Source organism: Thunnus thynnus, chromosome 3, assembly GCF_963924715.1.
Source record: "Thunnus thynnus chromosome 3, fThuThy2.1, whole genome shotgun sequence".
NCBI classification, from domain to species: domain Eukaryota; kingdom Metazoa; phylum Chordata; class Actinopteri; order Scombriformes; family Scombridae; genus Thunnus; species Thunnus thynnus.
The window spans coordinates 16602437-16622042 of NC_089519.1; the positions used below are offsets into that span (position 1 = coordinate 16602437).

Genomic DNA, 19606 nt, shown 5'->3' on the forward strand with positions numbered 1-19606 from the left:
CGAAAAATTCAGAGAGATAGAGAGAGGAGAGACTGTAGATGATATACGGTATATGACTGGAATCCACTGACTAGTTAGATGATCATGATAGATGAATTTTAGATTTTGTGTGTGTCAACTCAGCAAGTTGTGGCTGCAGCACAGCTGGGCTTCACTAATATTTCATTTTTTCCTCTTTTGGAAATCTATAATCCATACCTCTCATTCACTCTTTCTCTCCTTCCCTCTCCCCTCTAATATCCTATTCCTTTTGCCATCTCTATCTTTCTCTCTCTGTCTCCATCATTTCTAAGCTCTGTATTCACTGCTGATGTAATAACGCAGTTTTGCTGACTCCAAGCTTCCATTTTAGGACTGAGCAAATCTGTATCCCAAAAATGTAATAGATTTAAACAGCTCAACAAAATGCCAATGGGGTTCTATTATTGAAGGTAATGATATACTACTGGCTGGAGAGCAGCATTTTATTTGAAGATTATGCAGTGGATTTTTGAATTTAAATTTTAAATAAAAACAAGTATTTTGTTCTGTCCAACTCTCAAATCTTGACTTTCCCCTCGGTGGAAATATCTCGTTACTTTGATAAGAAAAGAGTTGACTTTAACAAGTGTGGAGGTATAACACGACCTTTAATATGACAACAATATAACTAGCCTTGCACAGCCAGCCCCCAGATTTCACTTCACTCATTGTGGTCTGATGAGAAGCAGTTGGCATTTTCTTAGATTAGGGGCACCATCAGTGGCATTGACATTATATAACAGCTGATTGGATCAGCCTTTAGCCAGCCAACAGATGATTGACAACTGCTGTCCTTTGATGAAACGTCAACGTGAATTCACCCTACACCTGATCAGACTGAAGTATCTCCCATTGCACTGCACTGTGTTCAAACTAGAGAAAATGGAGACTGTGTTGAATTATAACATAATACTGAGGTGAACAAAGGCCATGAAGTTGCACAATCATGCTATATTTCAGATGTACAGTACATCTTAATGGTGCTTTGAAAAAATTCTACTTCACTCTCTCATGTTTTGTTCTTTTGATTACCACTCTCTTATCATACTCTCTTATAATTAGCTAAGCCTTTAGCTCTTCTCTACTCCTCTACTGTCCAATAAGTCAAAATCTTCTTGGTTTGAATCACCTAATAAATCGAGAATTTCACTTTATTTTTGTTCTATCTATGCTGAATGTGCCGCTGATGGACTCATCCACCCACCATGTTCTACATCACCATTTAGAAACCAGACGATGACGATAGAAATCCTTTTCCGGACATAATTAATGGACTTCTGCTCCATAATAGATCATTAGCCTGAAATGGAGTCCGTTCATTATCAAAATACAGTGTGCTAGAGGTTGTCATCATCCAAACCTTTTGCTAATTGGTCTGGCCTCCAGCTGCTTGGCTCAATAGATTGTCAGCTGATGTTCTAAAGACAAAATATATTAGTAAAAACTGACCTTGTGAGATGTAAGCTGCCCTTGTGAGGCTACAGTGAGAAGAAAACTGGAAGAAATTGCTGCCCTTAGCAAGTGATTTACATATAATTGTGAATTATGTAAGAATTAATTAGCAATGTATTGCATATTTATGTAAAAGGGCCCACATTGTTATTGGCTATTATTTATGTTTGCACTTGTTTTATTTAATCTATTCTATATCTATGTATGTATGTATCTGTTTGTAAGGAAGACATGACAAACATTTCTGAATGATTTCTGAGTGGCTGGTCATAAGCAAAGAGAAAAAACTGAGCGAAGGAGGGGAATTTCACACTGATTGCTCAAAATGATAGTGGCTGGCAGGTTGCTTCTCACAAAAATGAATAGAAATGCTGAGTAGATTCATGTACTACCATCAAAGATTGTGTTCCTGATGGATGATCACGGCGGATTCTTCAATCAAACAAGATGGAGCATCTGGAGGGCTCTTCACTGTGGATTAGACATAACTGACCTGCCAGGTTTTTCAAAGTTTGGCACAGTGGTAGAAGAAAAGCCCTAATGACCACTGAACTGAACTGAATTGCTGATTGGCCTCATGTAGTCTTAGTATATGACTAAAATAAGTGAATAAATACCTAATAAATAGCTGAATAAATACCTAATAAAATATCTGCCTGAATTTCTTACAAATTTGTTTACAAAAACAGAGCAGAGCATTTTACACTACTGAGAGCATCCTGACAAAGAAAGCTGTCATTTTATGAAGACATTCAACCATTGCCTTCTGTGACTAGAAATATTGTAACCTACTGTCCATGAAACCACTTGGAACTGAGATCCACCAAATATCCTGTTTTTCTTCCCTACATTGTTTCACTCCAATCTTTCTACCATATCGTTAAGAATGATCCTAGTAATTATGAATTAAAAATTAAGAATTAAAAGTGATGTACAAATCAATCAGAGATAAAAGTGAAAAATTAACCGTAACCGTAGTTTGGTTTGTTTGGTTCAAGAAGAAAAACGATACAGTGTTTGCATTTTTACAAATTAACTAAGAACTTTACTGAACCTTGTGTTATTAGTCTTGCATAGACAGACCTATCTCCACACTTTGTTTTGTCGCTGTGCCAGCGCTGAAGAAAGGTGTGGCTGAACCCATTATCATTCTGCTATAGGGGGACAAATGCTCTGGCTTGTTTGTATTTCTTTAAACCAATCACAATCATCTTGGGCGATGCTAAGCCGTGGATGTAGCGAAGGTGCCCTTGTTTTGGTGGAACATTTGTATGTGGGGAACTGAGCCCTGGCATTAAAATGACTAAATCCCAGCAGAAAAAAAAAGCCACATAAAACGGTGAAAGACATATGTCAACTATTTGATGTGACTTTTAGTGATAAAAAAGACAAACAAACTCAATGGTGCCCTAGAGGTGAAGCCTGTCTATACTTTAGCTTTAGAGGAGATCACTGGACTCACTGAAACCACAGACAATTTAATATCTGTATGTAGCTCTCGCAGAACGTTATTAAACAAAACCAAAAGAACCAAACGAGCCTGTCTTATTGCACAATCTAAATCTTCGTCAAATTTTGCCATGTTCTGCATGTAGGTTGCTAGCTCGGAGACTGTTGTTGTTTCACATAGCGACAGGGATTTTGAAAACGGTAACTATAAGTAAAATTGTAAGCAAATAGCGGAAGTGGAGGAGAATTTCGACTGAAATAGTCAGCCAATGGCAGGTTTATACCCACAGTCTATATGCTGTTATTCAGACTATGGGCCCTATTTTAACCACACAACTGCAATGACAAGCGCACAGTGGTAGGTCTCTTGGTCCATGGACTATGTCTGCATGACGTCTCCATGTGCACCTGCTATTTGGTTCATCTATGTGTAGTAGCGCAACATGCTAAAGGGCTGAGTGAACGTTAATATAGATCAGCAGGTGTGGTGATTATTAAATACTTTCTCAGTCAGTCACACCACTGCTCTCATGGCTCTGAAACAGTTGTGCCAATCACATTTAAACATGATAACAACAGCTCAACAAATGGAAAGCTTTTCTTCACTAACAAAGACACACCAACAAAGATACGAGTTTGAAATGATTTATTGGATGGAATTGGAAGGGAGCTGGGATGATATAGGGTGGATGGATTGAGGGTCTAGGGGAGGGGATGAGGGATAAAGGGATGAAGGTTGAGGGTAAGGGTTCAGGGATGGAGGGATGAGGGATGTGGGGTGAGGGATGAAGGGATGAGGGATGTGGGGTGAGGGATGAAGAAATGAGGGTCGAGGGATGAGGGGATGACGGATGTAGGGTAAGGTATGAAGGGACGAGGGATGTAGAGTGAAGAATTAAGGTATAGGGGTGTAGGGTAAGGGATGAAGGGATGAAGGTGAGAATAAGGGTGGAGGATAGATAAATGAAGGTGTAGGGTGATGTACCGATGCTGGTGGTGGAAATAAAGGAGGGAACCAAGGGGAGTTGGGACTCAGAGTGGGGGGGCCATCTCTTCAAGCTGTCCTCTTGGATGAAGCCCCAGTGGATCCTGTAATCAAACAAACCAGAGAGAAGGTTAGAAAAGGTTTTAGCAGGGAGGGATGTGAAAACTGAGAAAACTACTTTTTCCAAGAATAAAGACACTGATGAGCCCTGCTAACCCAATGTCTCCTTCATAAAAAGCAGAATATCGAGTTATAATCGACCAGTCTGATGTCTATAGAGGTGTGTGTGGTTATAATGTGGCAGCCTGGTGACATTAGGTGATTTAAAGAAAGCAAACACAGTGAATGGCCAAGCGTAACGGCACTGTCGCAGCACTTCTCAGAGACCGCGGCTTTATCAACATATCAGTCCTGCTGCCTTCAGATGCTGCGGGGATTTAATGAAATGAAGGAGAAGATATATAGATATAGATCAGTGCAGACTGATTTACTGACTTTCCTGCTTTAATTTAATTTAATTTAACAATTTTAACATTCTCTGTGCCAATTTAAGTTGGAGAGTGTTTCATTGAAATAAATATAAACATTTTAAGTATTAATCCATTATTGCAATGCATCTGCAGCAAGTTTTTAGTTTGATCCTGTTGATAAAATCACCAAAGCAGCAGCAGATTGACGTTGTGCCCGAAACACACGTGGTACTGAGACTGTTTGTTTTCAGTGCAATACCTGCATCAACCAAATTTCCACCGAAATACAACAACTGTCTTTGTGCTTCTTCATTTGAATGAACCTTGAGTTTCAAGGTCAGGAAGTTACCAAACAATGGGAGCAGTGCTTGCACTGGTCATTGCACCTCCGTGAAAATATGTCCCTTTGTGTTATTTATCTTCTCTGCTGTCCAAAGGTACTCACAAACAGATTATGATCAGTGATCCTGACTGCCAACTTACCCTTGTATATCATAAGTGACAAGGGGGTAGAAACAGGAAAAAAACATTCCATTATGAGTGGGGGGATGTAGGTAATGTGGATTCACTGTTTCACTCACTCACTTATTAACAGGTACCTGCCAAAGTACTCAGAGTACCTCCTTTTCACTTTCTGATGTATCTGGGAAAATTTCTGTACTCAGTGTTGATGAGCGTACATCTTACCACGGTTACCAAATTATCTTTCATAAATTTACAATATATGCCACTTAAATAGACCACGACCTTGACAGTTCATGATCACCATATGGATTGATCACTGTGAATTCATAAAATATCAATATCAAAATGATCTGCTTTGTCACCACAAACAATCAACAATGAGAATGCTAACAGTTATCCACCAGAACCAGAACCTGCTTACCTTAGGCTGATAAACTGCAGCAGGCCCAAACTCTGGGTCTGTGCTGACACCTACCACCACTCAGCTAGCCATCCGGCTCCTGACTGTTTCAGCTATCACCATCTCAGCCAAAAGATTGTCAAACTGGAAGGCAGAGTATCAACGCTCTATCAAATAAGAGAAGGCAAGGACCTCTTTGATTCCCCCCTGCTGGCAGCGGCTTTGCGTGCGGTCGAAAACACCATCCCATGGTCTTGCACCAGCTCCGCCAACATCCTGACAGCCCTGATGGAGGATCCTTGGCCGAGGTTGGGAGAAATCCATTGCCTCCTCAACACTCTCTGTTCTAAACCTCTGAACTCATGTTTGCAAGGGAAGGATTCTCTCCATGCCTCTCCACTGGAGAGGTTGACGTCCAGTTGATGTCCAGCAACAAGGGACTCGTTGTCAGGCCCCATCTTACCACCGCCCTACCTGGCCAGTAACCCGCAGAGCTGCTATCCACTCCCACCTCCTACATCAGTCAGTGCTGTCTCCTCCATCAATGCTCATTACTGATTACTCAATAGTCAGAGATGTGAGAGTCAGTAGAGCGCATAGTCTCTGTTTCCCAGGTGCTACAATACATGACATTGCTGATAAAGTTCCAGACATAATAAAATCCTACCCTAAGATTGACAGGATCGTCATACACATTGGTACAAATGAAACTCCAAAACAGCAGTCCGAACTGTTGAAACAACACTTTTCCCATCTCTTTAACATCATCAAACAGTCCCATAGTAGAGTTTTCATCTCTGGCCCAATACCCACTCTTGGCCGCAGAATGGGGCGTTTCAGTAGACTACTGAGCCTTAACACCTGGCTCTAATCTGCATGCGACACCAAAAGCATACACTTTATCGACAATTTTAATCTCTTCTGGGAACGTGGACATCTTTTCGGTGCAGATGGTCTCCACTTGAGCAAAGCTGGCGTGCAGGCACTTTCTGCTAACCTAGGATACAGCATCTGCCATCCTCGTGCTCCCATTTCCAACCGGCCATCACGCCATCACAACGTGCCCATCCATCGGTTCAGTGCTGACCAGTCCATCAGAGATTGATGTTCCTCCAGTCCTAGTCCCTACCACTATTGTTCTACCACGTACACCGCTACACTTGCTACCAGACTCAGACCATCTAATGACATTTTTAACATCCCTGTCAGGATTAGCAACAGGCAGTCGCAGAAAGATGTTAAGGTTCAGAAAAATCTTGTTAATATTAAGCACTTACACCTGTCTGTACTTGGTCCTTTATAGACCAACATACTACTCCTTCTGATCATCCCCAAGATTTTAAGCTTAAAATGGCTCTTTTTAATATAAGATCCCCCACCAACTAGAGCTTTTTTTATCCAAGATATGATTACTGAACACAATCTACCTGGTTGTCCCCCGCTAACTCTGCTAGTCTTATTGAACCTCCCCCTCTGATTTTAGTTTCATTCACTCTCCAAGGCCAAATAAGTGAGGGAGTGGTGTTGCTACTATTTTTTCAAGTAATTTCCTGTGCTCCAAGGTTGACCTCTTTTCCCTTCCTTTGAATATTTAGCTGTATCACTGCAAAGGCCAAATGATATTCCGGCACTTCTTGTAACGCTTAATCGCCCTCCCAAACACAACACAAACTTCCTATCTGAATTCTCTGAATTTTTATATTTGTACCAACTTTGAAGATTCAGCTCTTATTGGGGATTGTAACTTATATGTAGATCAATGCAAAGACTCATAGGCCCTAGAGTTTTTAAATATCAGTGACTCTTTTTATTTTATTCAAAGACCAACGCATAGACACGGCCACAGCCTTGACTTAGTTTTATCAAAGGGTACTGACTGATAGGGCACTGATGTTACTGCTGTCATTGACCTGGCCATTTCTGATTATTTCCACTACAAAGAAAATAGTAAATCGCTATATAGATGCCTCTGCAATTGCCAATTCTCTGACATCATGAGTCAAACTACCATGTCCCTCTCCTCCACCAGCTCCATACAGGACCTAGTTGTTCATTTTAATAGTAAATGTCTTGGCATGCTTGACACTGCTGTGCCCATAAAGGGGAAGAAAAGACTGATGAAGGGACCAGGCCTGGATTAACACAGTGTGGTGCTCTAGGGTGACCACACTTGAACTGCCCCCCTCCTCCCACTTTACACATAAAAAAGTAAAATTTACTATGGGTATAAAAACCGTAGATTTACATGAACATATCACTGAAGTACAGGCTCAACACACATACTGCAGAAAAATGTAAGACACAACCAATAAACCTTACACCATAGATAGACATGGGCCTACAAATGCCATACCAGCCCTAACACTGATACTCAAATCTGAATGTAATTCATATCCCAATGCAATACATCCTGCTAAATATCATTATTTCCATCAAATGGCCTGTATGAGGACTACATATGAAACCATTACAGAGTATGTCTAAAAATTAATTACATGCATATACCAAATAAGGCAAGCTCAATAATAACCGTTGCAAGCAACCATTTCAACAGCTGAATGATCATAGAGTGCCAGCAGAGTTTTCCATAAGGGCCGGCTGTTGGCCAGATGGCCGGACATTAACACATTTCCAGCTGACTACTTTCTTAATGTTTTTTTTCTTTCGTATCAAGTTGCTTCTCGTCCTATTTCTGTAAGTTGCCTTATATCCAACTGAGCAGAGCCTACGTCATGAAAGCGAAAGCTAAACTGTCACTCACTGCTTTTTGTGTGTATGTACTTGTGAGTAGAGAGGTCAAAACTCCAGAAATACTTGTAGCATATAGAACAACTTTATTGTTAGACCCATGCGTTTCAGCTTGTGGCCTTCAGCAGGGTCATGCTTTTCACATGTCACATGAGGAGCAGACAGGTAAAGAGGCCACAAATTTTCTGCTTTTTTCCGGCATACAAAATAGGCACATGGCTTTCTGTTATTGGGAGCTGCTTTTCATGCTGATTGTATCATAATGATTTATTGACATGGAGTTTTGTTTCAGAACTCGTTTATTTGGCACGTCTACTCTGTATTGCTTTTAACGTTAGTCATGCCACTGAAATGTAACTTTCTCATATAATAAAAAACAACTAGACCTATGTTATATATTTTGTTTAGTTGTGTACTTACATAATCCCAAATGTTTCAATGTGAAAACTGCTTTATTCAGTGTTTTTACCAGTTCTAATTACTGTGTCCATTTGTTTTGGAAAGAAGGAGACTGTGGACGATTCAGCTCCTAGTAAAAAACCTTGTTAACGATGAACACTGAAGGAATCCTAACCTAAAACAAGCTGAGCACCTAGAAACAAGCTGAGCTAACGTTAGCCTCAGCTCAACTTGCAGCCCCTCGGGACATCCTGTGTCTGCCAAACAGCATTGAATAAACACTGATTTTTAATGTATAAAACGGCAATGGTGGTTGTTTAACAATGAAGACAACAACTCTCATGATCCCACGCTAATTCACAACGTCGCCTTTCATCTAGAAAAGCTGCTCAAATAGCAGTGTAATAAATTTTAATAAATAAAATAAAAATGAAAAAAAACCCAAATAAATTAATGAAAAAAAGTATACAGTCTTAAAGAATGTGTGATATACAACTTTAGCTCAGGTTGTTGAGCAATAGCAGCACTGGGTCCCTACACTGGGTCCATGTATCTTTTAGAATTGATTTTAAAGTCTTTCTTTTAGTTTTTAAGGCAATAAATGGCCTCACCCCATTTTATATCACAGAACATTTTATGATCCTCCACGAACCTTAAGATCCTCCACAGCTGCTCTTTTAATAGTAATAATACATGATTTTTATAGAGTGCTTTTCAGCGTACTCAAAGACACTTAAACACAGTTAAAATAAGAAAGCAACACAGTAAAAACATATAACACACAACATTAATCACACATTCTGACTATTCCCAAAGTCACCACAGAGACTATTGGGGATGCTGCTTTTGGCCACTATGCCCAAAAATATAGAAAACCCTGCCTTTAAATATTAGACTTGCTGGCTCAGTGGACACTTTTAAACGACAACTCAAATTTATCTTTCTTTTCATTCTGTGCATGGAGGTACTATATAAATGAAGTTTACTCATTCATTCATTCATTCAACTTTGTTTGTTTTTTGATAGCAACGGTAGTATACAGTTAGTAGGTCGTTTTTCAGAGCTTTTCACACAAAACAATGTACTTTTTCTATTGTTAATATGGTAATCCTCAGTTTTTTTGGTCCATGACAAGGTATATCAAAAATTAACCTAAAGGATAACTCCTAATGCATTGGTGACCCTCTGACCTTTACTCTAGTGCCAACGTCAGGTGAAATTTTCCACTCGCTCACAAAATCTCATGGGGAAATTGACATTTACTGGGCACATTCATGCTCCTGAGAGGTAATACCTACTGATTCTAGCGACCACGTGGCTTTTCTTTAGATTCACTACTTGTAAGGTTCCAAGAGCAACAAAATCATCACTACTGTTTGTTCATGCAACACTTTTGTATTGTTACTTTAATGTAGAGACTCTACTTCTAGTCATGTTCTGGAAAATGAGTAAATCATGTAAGCTGTGTGCATTAATGCTAAATGGTCAATAGAACTTCATACAAAATGTTGTTGTATGATGCATATCAGCAAAGTACAGTTGGCAGTTTCTTAGAGTTTCTTTGCTGTTTTATGTAAAAGGGGACCAAATTTACTTGAAAATATTTCGCAATGCATGTATGTCAAAAAGTAGCAACATTTGATTGGATATTGTAACAAAAATCAGGAACTGCAGCTGCCTGTGAACTATTGATTTAGTTTTTGGCATGTTGTAGTGTTTTCAGAGGTCTTTAGTTCTATGTAATTGTCAGGTCCTGAAATGCTGTTGTGCTTTGACCCTTTTGTTTTATGCTGTGTCTTTTTCTGTCCTTCATCCATGTTTTGTTGTGGATGCAATTTGGCAATCCCAGTAGAGCACTGAAATGCAATCAAAAATCTTGTCCACTCTGCAGCACTTTGTGTGTGTGTGTTTATGTGTGTGTGGTGACAATCAGAGAGAGACTCCATTAGTCAGTTCCGTCAGGTCACCAAACAAGATGCCTGTCACCACACACACAGATTCTTTCATACAGCCAGCCCTGAGTCTGCTCTCCATCGCTGATGTTCTATTTGAGGCCATGAGGCCATAGATGTCAGAAAGTCAATGGATGAGGCAACTTTCTCTATTTGTACGAGTTGTTATATAGGAATAAATTTTGAGCCTTTTACTGTTCACCATTTATATTATACACCATATATATTATTTGATTATATTGCATTTTCTTTTCATGATTGTAAAGTCAATCCTCTTCCATCTTCAATCTATACAGACAATACTGAATTATATTATATTGCTGAATTTTTTCAAGCATCCATTGAGAAATTACAATTCGTACAAATAAAATTCATGCTTTTCCCCTGATTCATGGTTCTCCATTAGGGCTTGTTTTAGTACTGAGAGGGTCACGGTAGATAAATATGTTTGAATTTGGCTCAATAGAAAAATGTACATTTAAATATCACATTGAAATCTTTTTGGGTAAATTGTGACAGAAACTTGGCTATGTACAGAAATAACTTATCTCACTCCGATCATATTGCTTATATGACGCACTCTACATCTACCACCACATGCAGCTGAGCCTTCCAGGTAGTGCAGGGACTTCTGTTAAAGGGGACATATTGTGTATAGTGATTTTCTGTTATTTTTATTGTGTTGTAATGTCAGATGTCTATGTTAAACAAAGGTCCAAAACCTGAGGTAAATGTACATAAAATGCTCCCTGAAAGTCAAAAGCCAGTGCTTGAGCCTGCTCTGAACGTTTCATTTGCAAAGTTACCTCTACTTCCTCCTCGTAATGACCTCAGATTGGTCGAGCATGCGCACAAACATCCCATAGTCTTTGTTGCTGAGGTTGTTCCATGGTTTGTTTGTGTTGTTGTCCACTCTCATATTTTGTATCTGATTCGGACATGTGCAAGTAAATTTGAAAATTTGCCATACTCTTGCTTGTGAGGGGAAACTTCAAGGAGCTGGCCAATCATAACAGAGTGGGCTTATCCGGAGGGGGGCCTTAAAGAGACAGGAACTAAAACGCCTCGTTTCAGAGAGAGGTTTATAAAGCTTTATCAAGAGTCAGTATAAGATAAAGTATAAGGAGTTTTTTGAACTGTAAAAGAAATGTAAAAAAAAAAAAATTACAGTAGAGCCCCAGGATATAAATATAGACCTCGAAATGTGCGTGATACAACTTTTCATGATACACTTCTACACCATCAGCTTCAGCCAATAAATGCAAACCTCTTGTTCCTCTACAGCAAGTAGAAATGGATGAATGAGTTGAATATGGCAGCTTTCACGACAGGGAAACCCACTTTAGAACCCTTAGTTCTTTTTCAATCTTATCTTATTTCCTTGGCTGCTCCTCAAGTACACTGCTATCATGAGAAGGGTGTGTTAGATGAACAGTATGTTGCAGTGGGGAAAGTATACAATGAGATTGTAGCAGTGCACTCAAGTTGACTCCCTGAGCTAGCTTCATTTAATTTATGACAGTTATCACACCTGACGCCTAAAAATTCAGACACACCCATAGTTTTCCCCCCCTGCATCTGTGATCCCAATCATGCTGAGGCGTCTTGCTGTTGCTGGGAACATGTACTAGCCTGAAAAACACATGTGCCAACCACACTTATCTACAAACAGCAGCTACACAGTAATAACAGACAACTCACCTGAAGCTCCATGGGACATCTGGAGAAGAACTAGTGTTTTTCCTTCCATTTTGTTGTTGCTCATCTAGTTGGAGAAGAACAGCAGTGACTTAAAACCTTTCACAATTTTACTGTGGTGCTCCTCCAAAACCGCAACATGTGCCAGGTTTATAAAAACATAAAGCATTTAGCAGTATACAACATACTTCAAACCCATTAAAATCATTTATCAAAAGGCACAATCCATTGCTTAAACTATGTCCACAATCACTACTTTGACAAGTTTAGTCTGTAAAGATGATCTGAATTATGAAAATTCTGCATAGGTGTGTGATCATACAAATGTGGTAATGTTAGTGTGTCTCTGGGCCAGGGAGCCCTGTTAAAAAGCTTCTCCAATATTCTGTTATTTATCGCATGATATTCTATCCACACATACAGTAAATACAGGTAGTATAACTACTAAATACCAGTAACCAGTATGCACTGTAGGAGAGTTTGGGTAACATAGTACTCACAAAAATAATAGCTGAGATCTGGGAACATGGAAACATGAAGTCCAACAGGGCAAGTAACATGACATGTCAGACAGTTTAGTTTAGCTACATTTTCTCAACGCTTTATTTGAAGGTAAAACTGAAAGTGAGTACATCCAAAATTTTGGTTATAATCTCTGAATTCACAGGAAGACTGTGTATGTGGACAACTACAGCAAGTACTGAAGGTCAAAGCTGTATCTATATACTATTTACACATAGTGTCATAACTCAGCTCCTAGTTACTTATGGTGGGTAGTTATGAGCGGTCCAAATTTAACACATATGTGCACCAAATCCCAAAGTCTGCAGCACAAAAAGCACCTACAATTCGGAAAAAGTCCACACAATGTAGGCACAACCAGGTACCATATACCAGAAAGAACAAAAATCATACATTCACAAATCTTACCTAGAGGTTGTGGCACAAATGGAAAAAAAAAAAATGCTGGACGAGCCCCCAATATGTCATAACCCAGTATCCCCAAACATGGGGATGGACAAAACAGATGGCAGTAATATTAAAAGCATTTATTATAATAAAGTAAACAACTGACAAAATAACTACAAATATGGAGTGCGTCAGTCAGTAACATCAGTAATGTAGGTGTGACTGCGTGAACAGTGAGGTGTAAGATGTTGTGAAGCGAAAACAAAACTAAAGTCAAACAAGAAGCAAAAGCCTGCAGCTGCTGGCTTGAATGAGACCTGGTGAGAAAGAGAGTACATAAAACATTGGGAGTTGACCTTTTATCCTCTGGGAGCATTAGGCCCAGGTGGTCTGAATCTGACTGGCTGCCACGCCCACATTCTCCCGGATACCTTTATGGACACAAAAGAATATACCAATAACTCATAACCACACCAGCATCAATACATTTAAGGTAGGTTAGGCAGGGGTAGTCACAATAGGCATACAAAACAATATCACAATATTGATACATAGAAAATATTCTGCACATGTCCAAACCAATGATGTTATATGAATTGTTGACAAAAGAGATAAAGTCAGCTAGCATAGTCATCGTAAGGGCTGTGCTGAGGAGACTCAGACATATAATTCCAAAGGGAACAAGTACAGCACTTCAAACCCTCCGTTTCCTCAAAAGCATTAGACAAACATTTCCCAACTGTGAGATTGTGCCTAGAATTCTTCTGACTATCGTGGTGACTGTGGCATTGAGAGAGCGCAGCTTTTCAAAGTTGAAACAAATCAAAAACTATTTGTGTACATCATTATCTCGGGACAGTTTGTATGGGTTTGCAATTCTATCCAGTGAAAGGATGTTGCATCCAAGATGAATTACACAGATCTTGTTGCTGAGTTTGCTGCCAAGAAAGCAAGAAAAGAGACTGTCATGTATTTCATTCCATTTAGCCTATTGTGAATCCATCACATTTACACATATTTACACAACATGACAGGATTTCCCATAGTGCTGCCATATTATAATGTGCCAACTTGACTGTCAGAAAACAAAGAGTTTTTATCCTCTTTGGTTTTAAATGAAAGTGATGAAATGAGATGAACATGAAAATAGCTCTCCCCACACACACACACACACAAATATCTGGAAGTGCAATCTTCTTCAGTAAAATAAACCAAAGATTCATTAGCAATGTTTCCATTATTGTTAAAATAAATAAATAAGTACAAAAAAACTGATTTGTCACACATAACAGAAGAAAATTCGCAAAACTTTACAAACTTTGCAAAGACAGTAGCCTATATATTACACTACAGAACTACAGAACAGGCACAAAAAAAAACAAAAATAAAACAAACACATACACACACACACACACACACACACACACACAGGTATTGTGTTGTAGTATAACCAACAGGAGACCAGTGACGTGTGAAGTGATTTTGGGGACACTACACTATATAACAGTAAAGTTATTGAATATGTTTGTAATCTCTCTTTTTGATGTTGCACTTTTTAGAAGATCCCTGCACACTTGTCTCACAGCCAGCTGTACATAAAGAACAATGTTATTCAGCTCGTTTGGGTGAAAATTAGGATGTAGCTTGTTGTCTACCTTACTACAGTAGAAAAGATGTGTTGTTTGTGTTTTAACAATATTTCACTTATATGGGAAGTTCGAATCTGTGAATATATTTCCAACTTTATTGAGGTGCTGTTTGATGTATGTGTACGCATGTGTTTAAGCTGTGCGTAATGTTGTTGTTGTGCCATACAGTGTGCACCTTGTTAACAACTACAAATCACACACACACACTTGCACTCTTGTACCAGATTTTTGTAGCATTTTATCACCATGTAAAGCACTTACTGTATATGTAACACAGATGAAATGCATTTCTATGAAATTATGCTCTGCAATTCAACTTGAACAAGGACTACGTGCGTTGTACTGTGGTTTGTGCATATGCGTGACAGTAAACAGGGCCACCCACGCTAAGATCACACAGGGCCTCGCACATGTCTCACAATAGCTCTGTCAGCTGCACTGACCAGTGCAGAGCCAAACATATTTAAAACAGGATATTGGAGTTTAATTAGATTTTAATTATTACTCCACTACTACTCTCTAATTTGAAATAACCCAGAATGATCCTTTAAAGAATAAATTCTATTACCTACTGCTAATGTGCCCTTGAATAAAGCAGGGACTCCTGCTCTACCCACTGCTATAACCTCCTATACATATACATATACAACCTGTGTGTGTGTGTGTGTGTGTGTGTGTGTGTGTGTGTGTGTGTGTGTGTGTGTGTGTGCTGGGCAGCAGGTATACCCTGGCATTCTCCTCCTGTGCTTGTCATGAATAAACATCTGCTCTTACTGCAGACTTAACAGCTTGTAATATGTAATACACCCAATCACTAGTTGGATGTGTATAGGTGTATTGTGTGTGTGTGTGTGTTAATGCTCCATATCAGAGCTGTCTGTCAGGCAGCCGTGCCTCTGCATAAAAGGAGCCTGTTCAACAAGCCCTCGGCACTGTCACTCTCTGTCTTCCCTCACACACAGATTTCTCATTCTGTCCTTAAACGTCTCACTCTTACTGCTTTATTGTTTTCTCTTGCTTCCTTTCTCTCTCTGTCTCATGTCTTCCTTTCTCTCTATGTCTCTGCGTCCCTCTCTTCCTATGACCCATGAGCTGCTGTTCTGTGTTTGCTGAGCAAAGGCGGAATGGCAGTACTCCTCGGTGACTCTTGATTTTTCTCATTCTGTAATCTCTCACTCTCTCTGTCACTCTCTCACCTGTTTACTAGGCAAAGATGAGGATATCCTCTCTACTCGCTGCCTCAAATCTCCCTTTCCTTTGTTTTAGTATAGTCTTTCTCTGATCCCTCTCATGTTTGTATTTTTACCATAAATGTTCTTACATTTATCTTCTCTCACTCCAAATAGTTTGGTGGCTAGAGTTTGTATACTTTGCAATATACAATCCCAATATTGAGGTCAGTTGAGTGTAAGTTGCTCCCTTAAGGTGCTTTTAGACATTGAGCCGGCTCCTGCTGCCCAGCAACCTTGCCTTGACCCATAAAGAAGAAACCAACATGGTTTGGACCCATTGCAGGTGATAGTGTACCGAGTCTTGCATTTGTGTGAGCTGATATGTGATCGTCGTAAGGGGTCGTAAGATCACAGGGGGATAAATTAGAAAATTTGGTTACACAAAACTATGTTTATTTCTTAGACTTTTCTGTAACAGTTGCTTTTTTCCTGTGTAATACTATGTTGTTTTATTTCTCTAGACCTCAAGAAATCTACAAATGAAACAGTCTAATAAGGAGGAATCACTCTTTATCACTGTTATTGAACTCAAGGGGTCCCAAGCTAACAAGTTTGTGAACTACTTATGTAATGCATGCGTACAGTATGTCTTTGTAATTACTTTGTGTGTGTTTGTGTGTGTGTGTGTGTGTGTGTGTGTGTGTGTGCGTGCGTGTGTGTGTGCGTGCTTGTGTGTGTGTGTGTGTGTGTGTGTGTGTGTGTGTGTGTGTGTGTGTGTGTGTGTGTGGCGTATTCCTCTTCATCAGCATGTGTGTATGTGATGTAGCTCTAATGTGGCAGATGTACTCGAGGTCAAGAATCAGGACGCACTGGGAGTGTGTGAGTGTGTGAATGAGAGAGGTGAATGGAGGTGAATGACCACTCTGCAGGGTACCACTATGCTCCACTGCATGCATGTGTGAAGAGTCACTAACTTCTCCACAGGGCTGCAACACTGGGCTTGTGTGTGTTTGCATGTGTGTGTGTGTGTGTGTGTGTGTGTGTGTGTGTGTGTGTGTGTGTGTGTGTGTGTGTGTGTGTGTGTGTGTGTGTTTGTGTGTGTGTGTGTGTTTGTATGTGTGTGTGTGTCTCTGCTGATTGTATTATCATCTAAAAAAAACATATCATAAAGCTTGAGGTAGCGGGACCTCAAGTATATTTCAGACTCATTTCATCAGACCCATTAACCTCTCATCCAACACTACTGTACCATTCTTGGCTTCCCTCTTAAGGCCATGTTTGGACAGATTATATGTTTCTGTCTGCTCAAACAAAAAGCTTAGCTGTGACTAGTGATAGTAGCAAAGGGAGCAAGACAGAGTTTGTAAAACTTGGGATATCAGAACTCTGTGCAGACTGATTTACTTATTTTGTTGATGTATTAAAACATTGATATTTTTAAATCATATACGTTCCGTCTAATCCATGTGAATCCTCCTCTCTGTTCTTGAAAATAGAATAAAAGTATTCTATGCTCAAATTCACATGGCGACATCTAGCAAGAAAACTAATTGGTAGCTAGCTATCCTGAAGTTAGATGATAAAACTGAAAATAACTGATATATGTCTGATAACTGATATATAATCCATTTCCTTTTTCTCTTTGTCTCACAAGTTATAGCAATAGATAAAATGACTTTTTGTCTGATTCAGGTACATCAAAGAGGATAATTTATCAGTACTATCCAGTACTGTCCAGTCATGTATAAATATTTCTTAAACTGTCACCACCATTGTTTGGTTAGGGTTAGGCAACTCAAACTACTTTATTAAGGTTGGGAAATGATTGCCTTCGTGGACTAAAGAAAACTACATTGAGTGTTGGTAGGAGATAGGATGTGAAAATATTCTAGGTTTCCATCCAAATGTTGCACAACTTTTAAGTGACTTTACAGAAAACTGCCAAAAGAAATTTGGCAGTTATGCGAATATTAGAAGTTGGTTCATCAAACTGGTGGCGGTACTTTTCTATTTGGGGGCCATTAAACCATTGCAGAAGATGAGGGCGTAACAAGATGATGTAATTAAAAGAGTGTCAGTTAAACCTCAAATGGTGAAAAACAATATAGAAAACATGATGGAATTATGGCATTTGGCATGAAGTATGGCATGTTTCATGTATTAATTTGAGTGTTACAGTCTCCTCGTCGCTCCACACAGATCTAATGTTTTCGTTTGGTGCTATTTTCAATCTCCTGAGTGGAGTGGAAGTTTCAGTGGATGTTTACGTCACACACTTCATGTACATCATGATTTATTTGTTAAGTCTGTTTCCATTGCACTTATCTATACACCAACCTCAGCCAGGATTTTTTTTAAATTTCCTGCATTTCCACTCTGTTTTTTAATGTGCAAATTGAAAATACAAATAAAAACAGTTGGATGGAAACACACCTAAAGTCACATGCTTTGTACACCCAACATCCAACCTGACCTGCTTCCAGAGACTATTTGTGGTTGTATTAGAATGTTATGCTACTTCTGTTTTTGTTACTGGGATAGGACAGAGATTATTTGCGTCACCACCACAGGTCCCTTGTCAAACCATCACAGTGTGGTTGTTTTTCTAGTGAGAACAATCTCAGATTAGCCAGAGTGCTGCTATCTGGAGCTAATTGTCAGCCAAATGTCTGCAGGAATGCAGCAGGAATGTTTGGGCCAGGGCTTGCTTGCATTTGGTCCTTCAGTGCTAGAAGACTACTGAGTGTACCAACAGTTGGCCACCAACTTGCCCAAATTGGCTACAGATTTCTGGTCAGATTTCTAAATGTAACCTGAGCCATAATCCCCATTAATAACACAGTTCATTATCAATTATTTCTTTTCAGGTTGAGTATGACATACCTTCTCACCAGGGACACTGTATTAAGTAAAAAGACGCTGCCCAGTACAAGCCCAGTCTCTCTTTGTCAATGACTGAGGTTGCTGTATGTTGTTGGAGTGGTGAGGGAAATCAAGAGCAGCAGACAGCCTGTGGAGACAGGAAATGAGTTTCCAGTGTGTTGGGGCTGAGTTCATGATCTGTGAATGAACAAGGACAGAAGAGAATAGGTCAGCTGGAGAGGAGAGAAGAAGGCCCAAAATCACCCTGCATCATTGGTGTAATGCAGAGTATTAAGGGGTTTCTTTGCCTTCCATACAACCATCAGATATTGTTTTTCATTTTCACAACAGCATATATACTTCACTGCACTGGTACAGTACTGAAGGCCATTTTTCTTTTTTTGACACACCTCAGCTTTTCTTGTGCTGTTGCTGTGTTGTTTTCTCTTGACAGATAACACTTGGGAAAATGTCATTACACTGTTGATATTTAACTAATAACATGAACGTTTTGTACTGGTTTGACCTTAGAGTCACAAACTCAATTCACAATTCAACTCAATTTTATTTATATAGTGCCAAATCATAACAAAAGTTATCTCAGGGCATTTTTCAACAGTGTAACAGGGAAATTCAGCATGCTTGTCATCATAGAAATAGATCATAAGATTGTGTTGTTTTAAAACTTCAGTGTAGAGGATTGTGATGCAACTTCGGCAATATCTGCTGCCCTACCTTCGAAGCACAAATCCGCTTGCCCACTGGAGCTGCTCCAGTCTGTGGATGCCTCTCTGCACTGTCAGTGGCACAGTAGCATGCCCATCCTTCAGTGTTGACAGGCTATTACTTGTGGTGTGTAACCAATCAGATAGTGCTGTGGGCGGGACATTGCTCGAGACCACAGAGTGGCGACTACAGACAGAGGGAGGCGGCTGCGTTAGAGCCAAAGTAGCGCATATCAGCAAGTAAACAACA

At 39.6% G+C, this 19606-nt stretch overlaps 1 long non-coding RNA gene across 1 annotated transcript; it reads right to left on the minus strand.

Moving 5' to 3' along the window:
* Positions 1-3586: 3586 nt before the first annotated feature.
* LOC137180554 (uncharacterized) lies at positions 3587-19595 on the minus strand. The gene is made up of 5 exons (XR_010927995.1): positions 19367-19595; positions 18653-18829; positions 13305-13379; positions 12043-12106; positions 3587-4011 (listed from the first exon to the last, which is right to left on the minus strand). It is a non-coding gene; the product is annotated as an uncharacterized lncRNA (long non-coding RNA).
* Between the last annotated feature and the right edge of the window lie 11 nt (positions 19596-19606).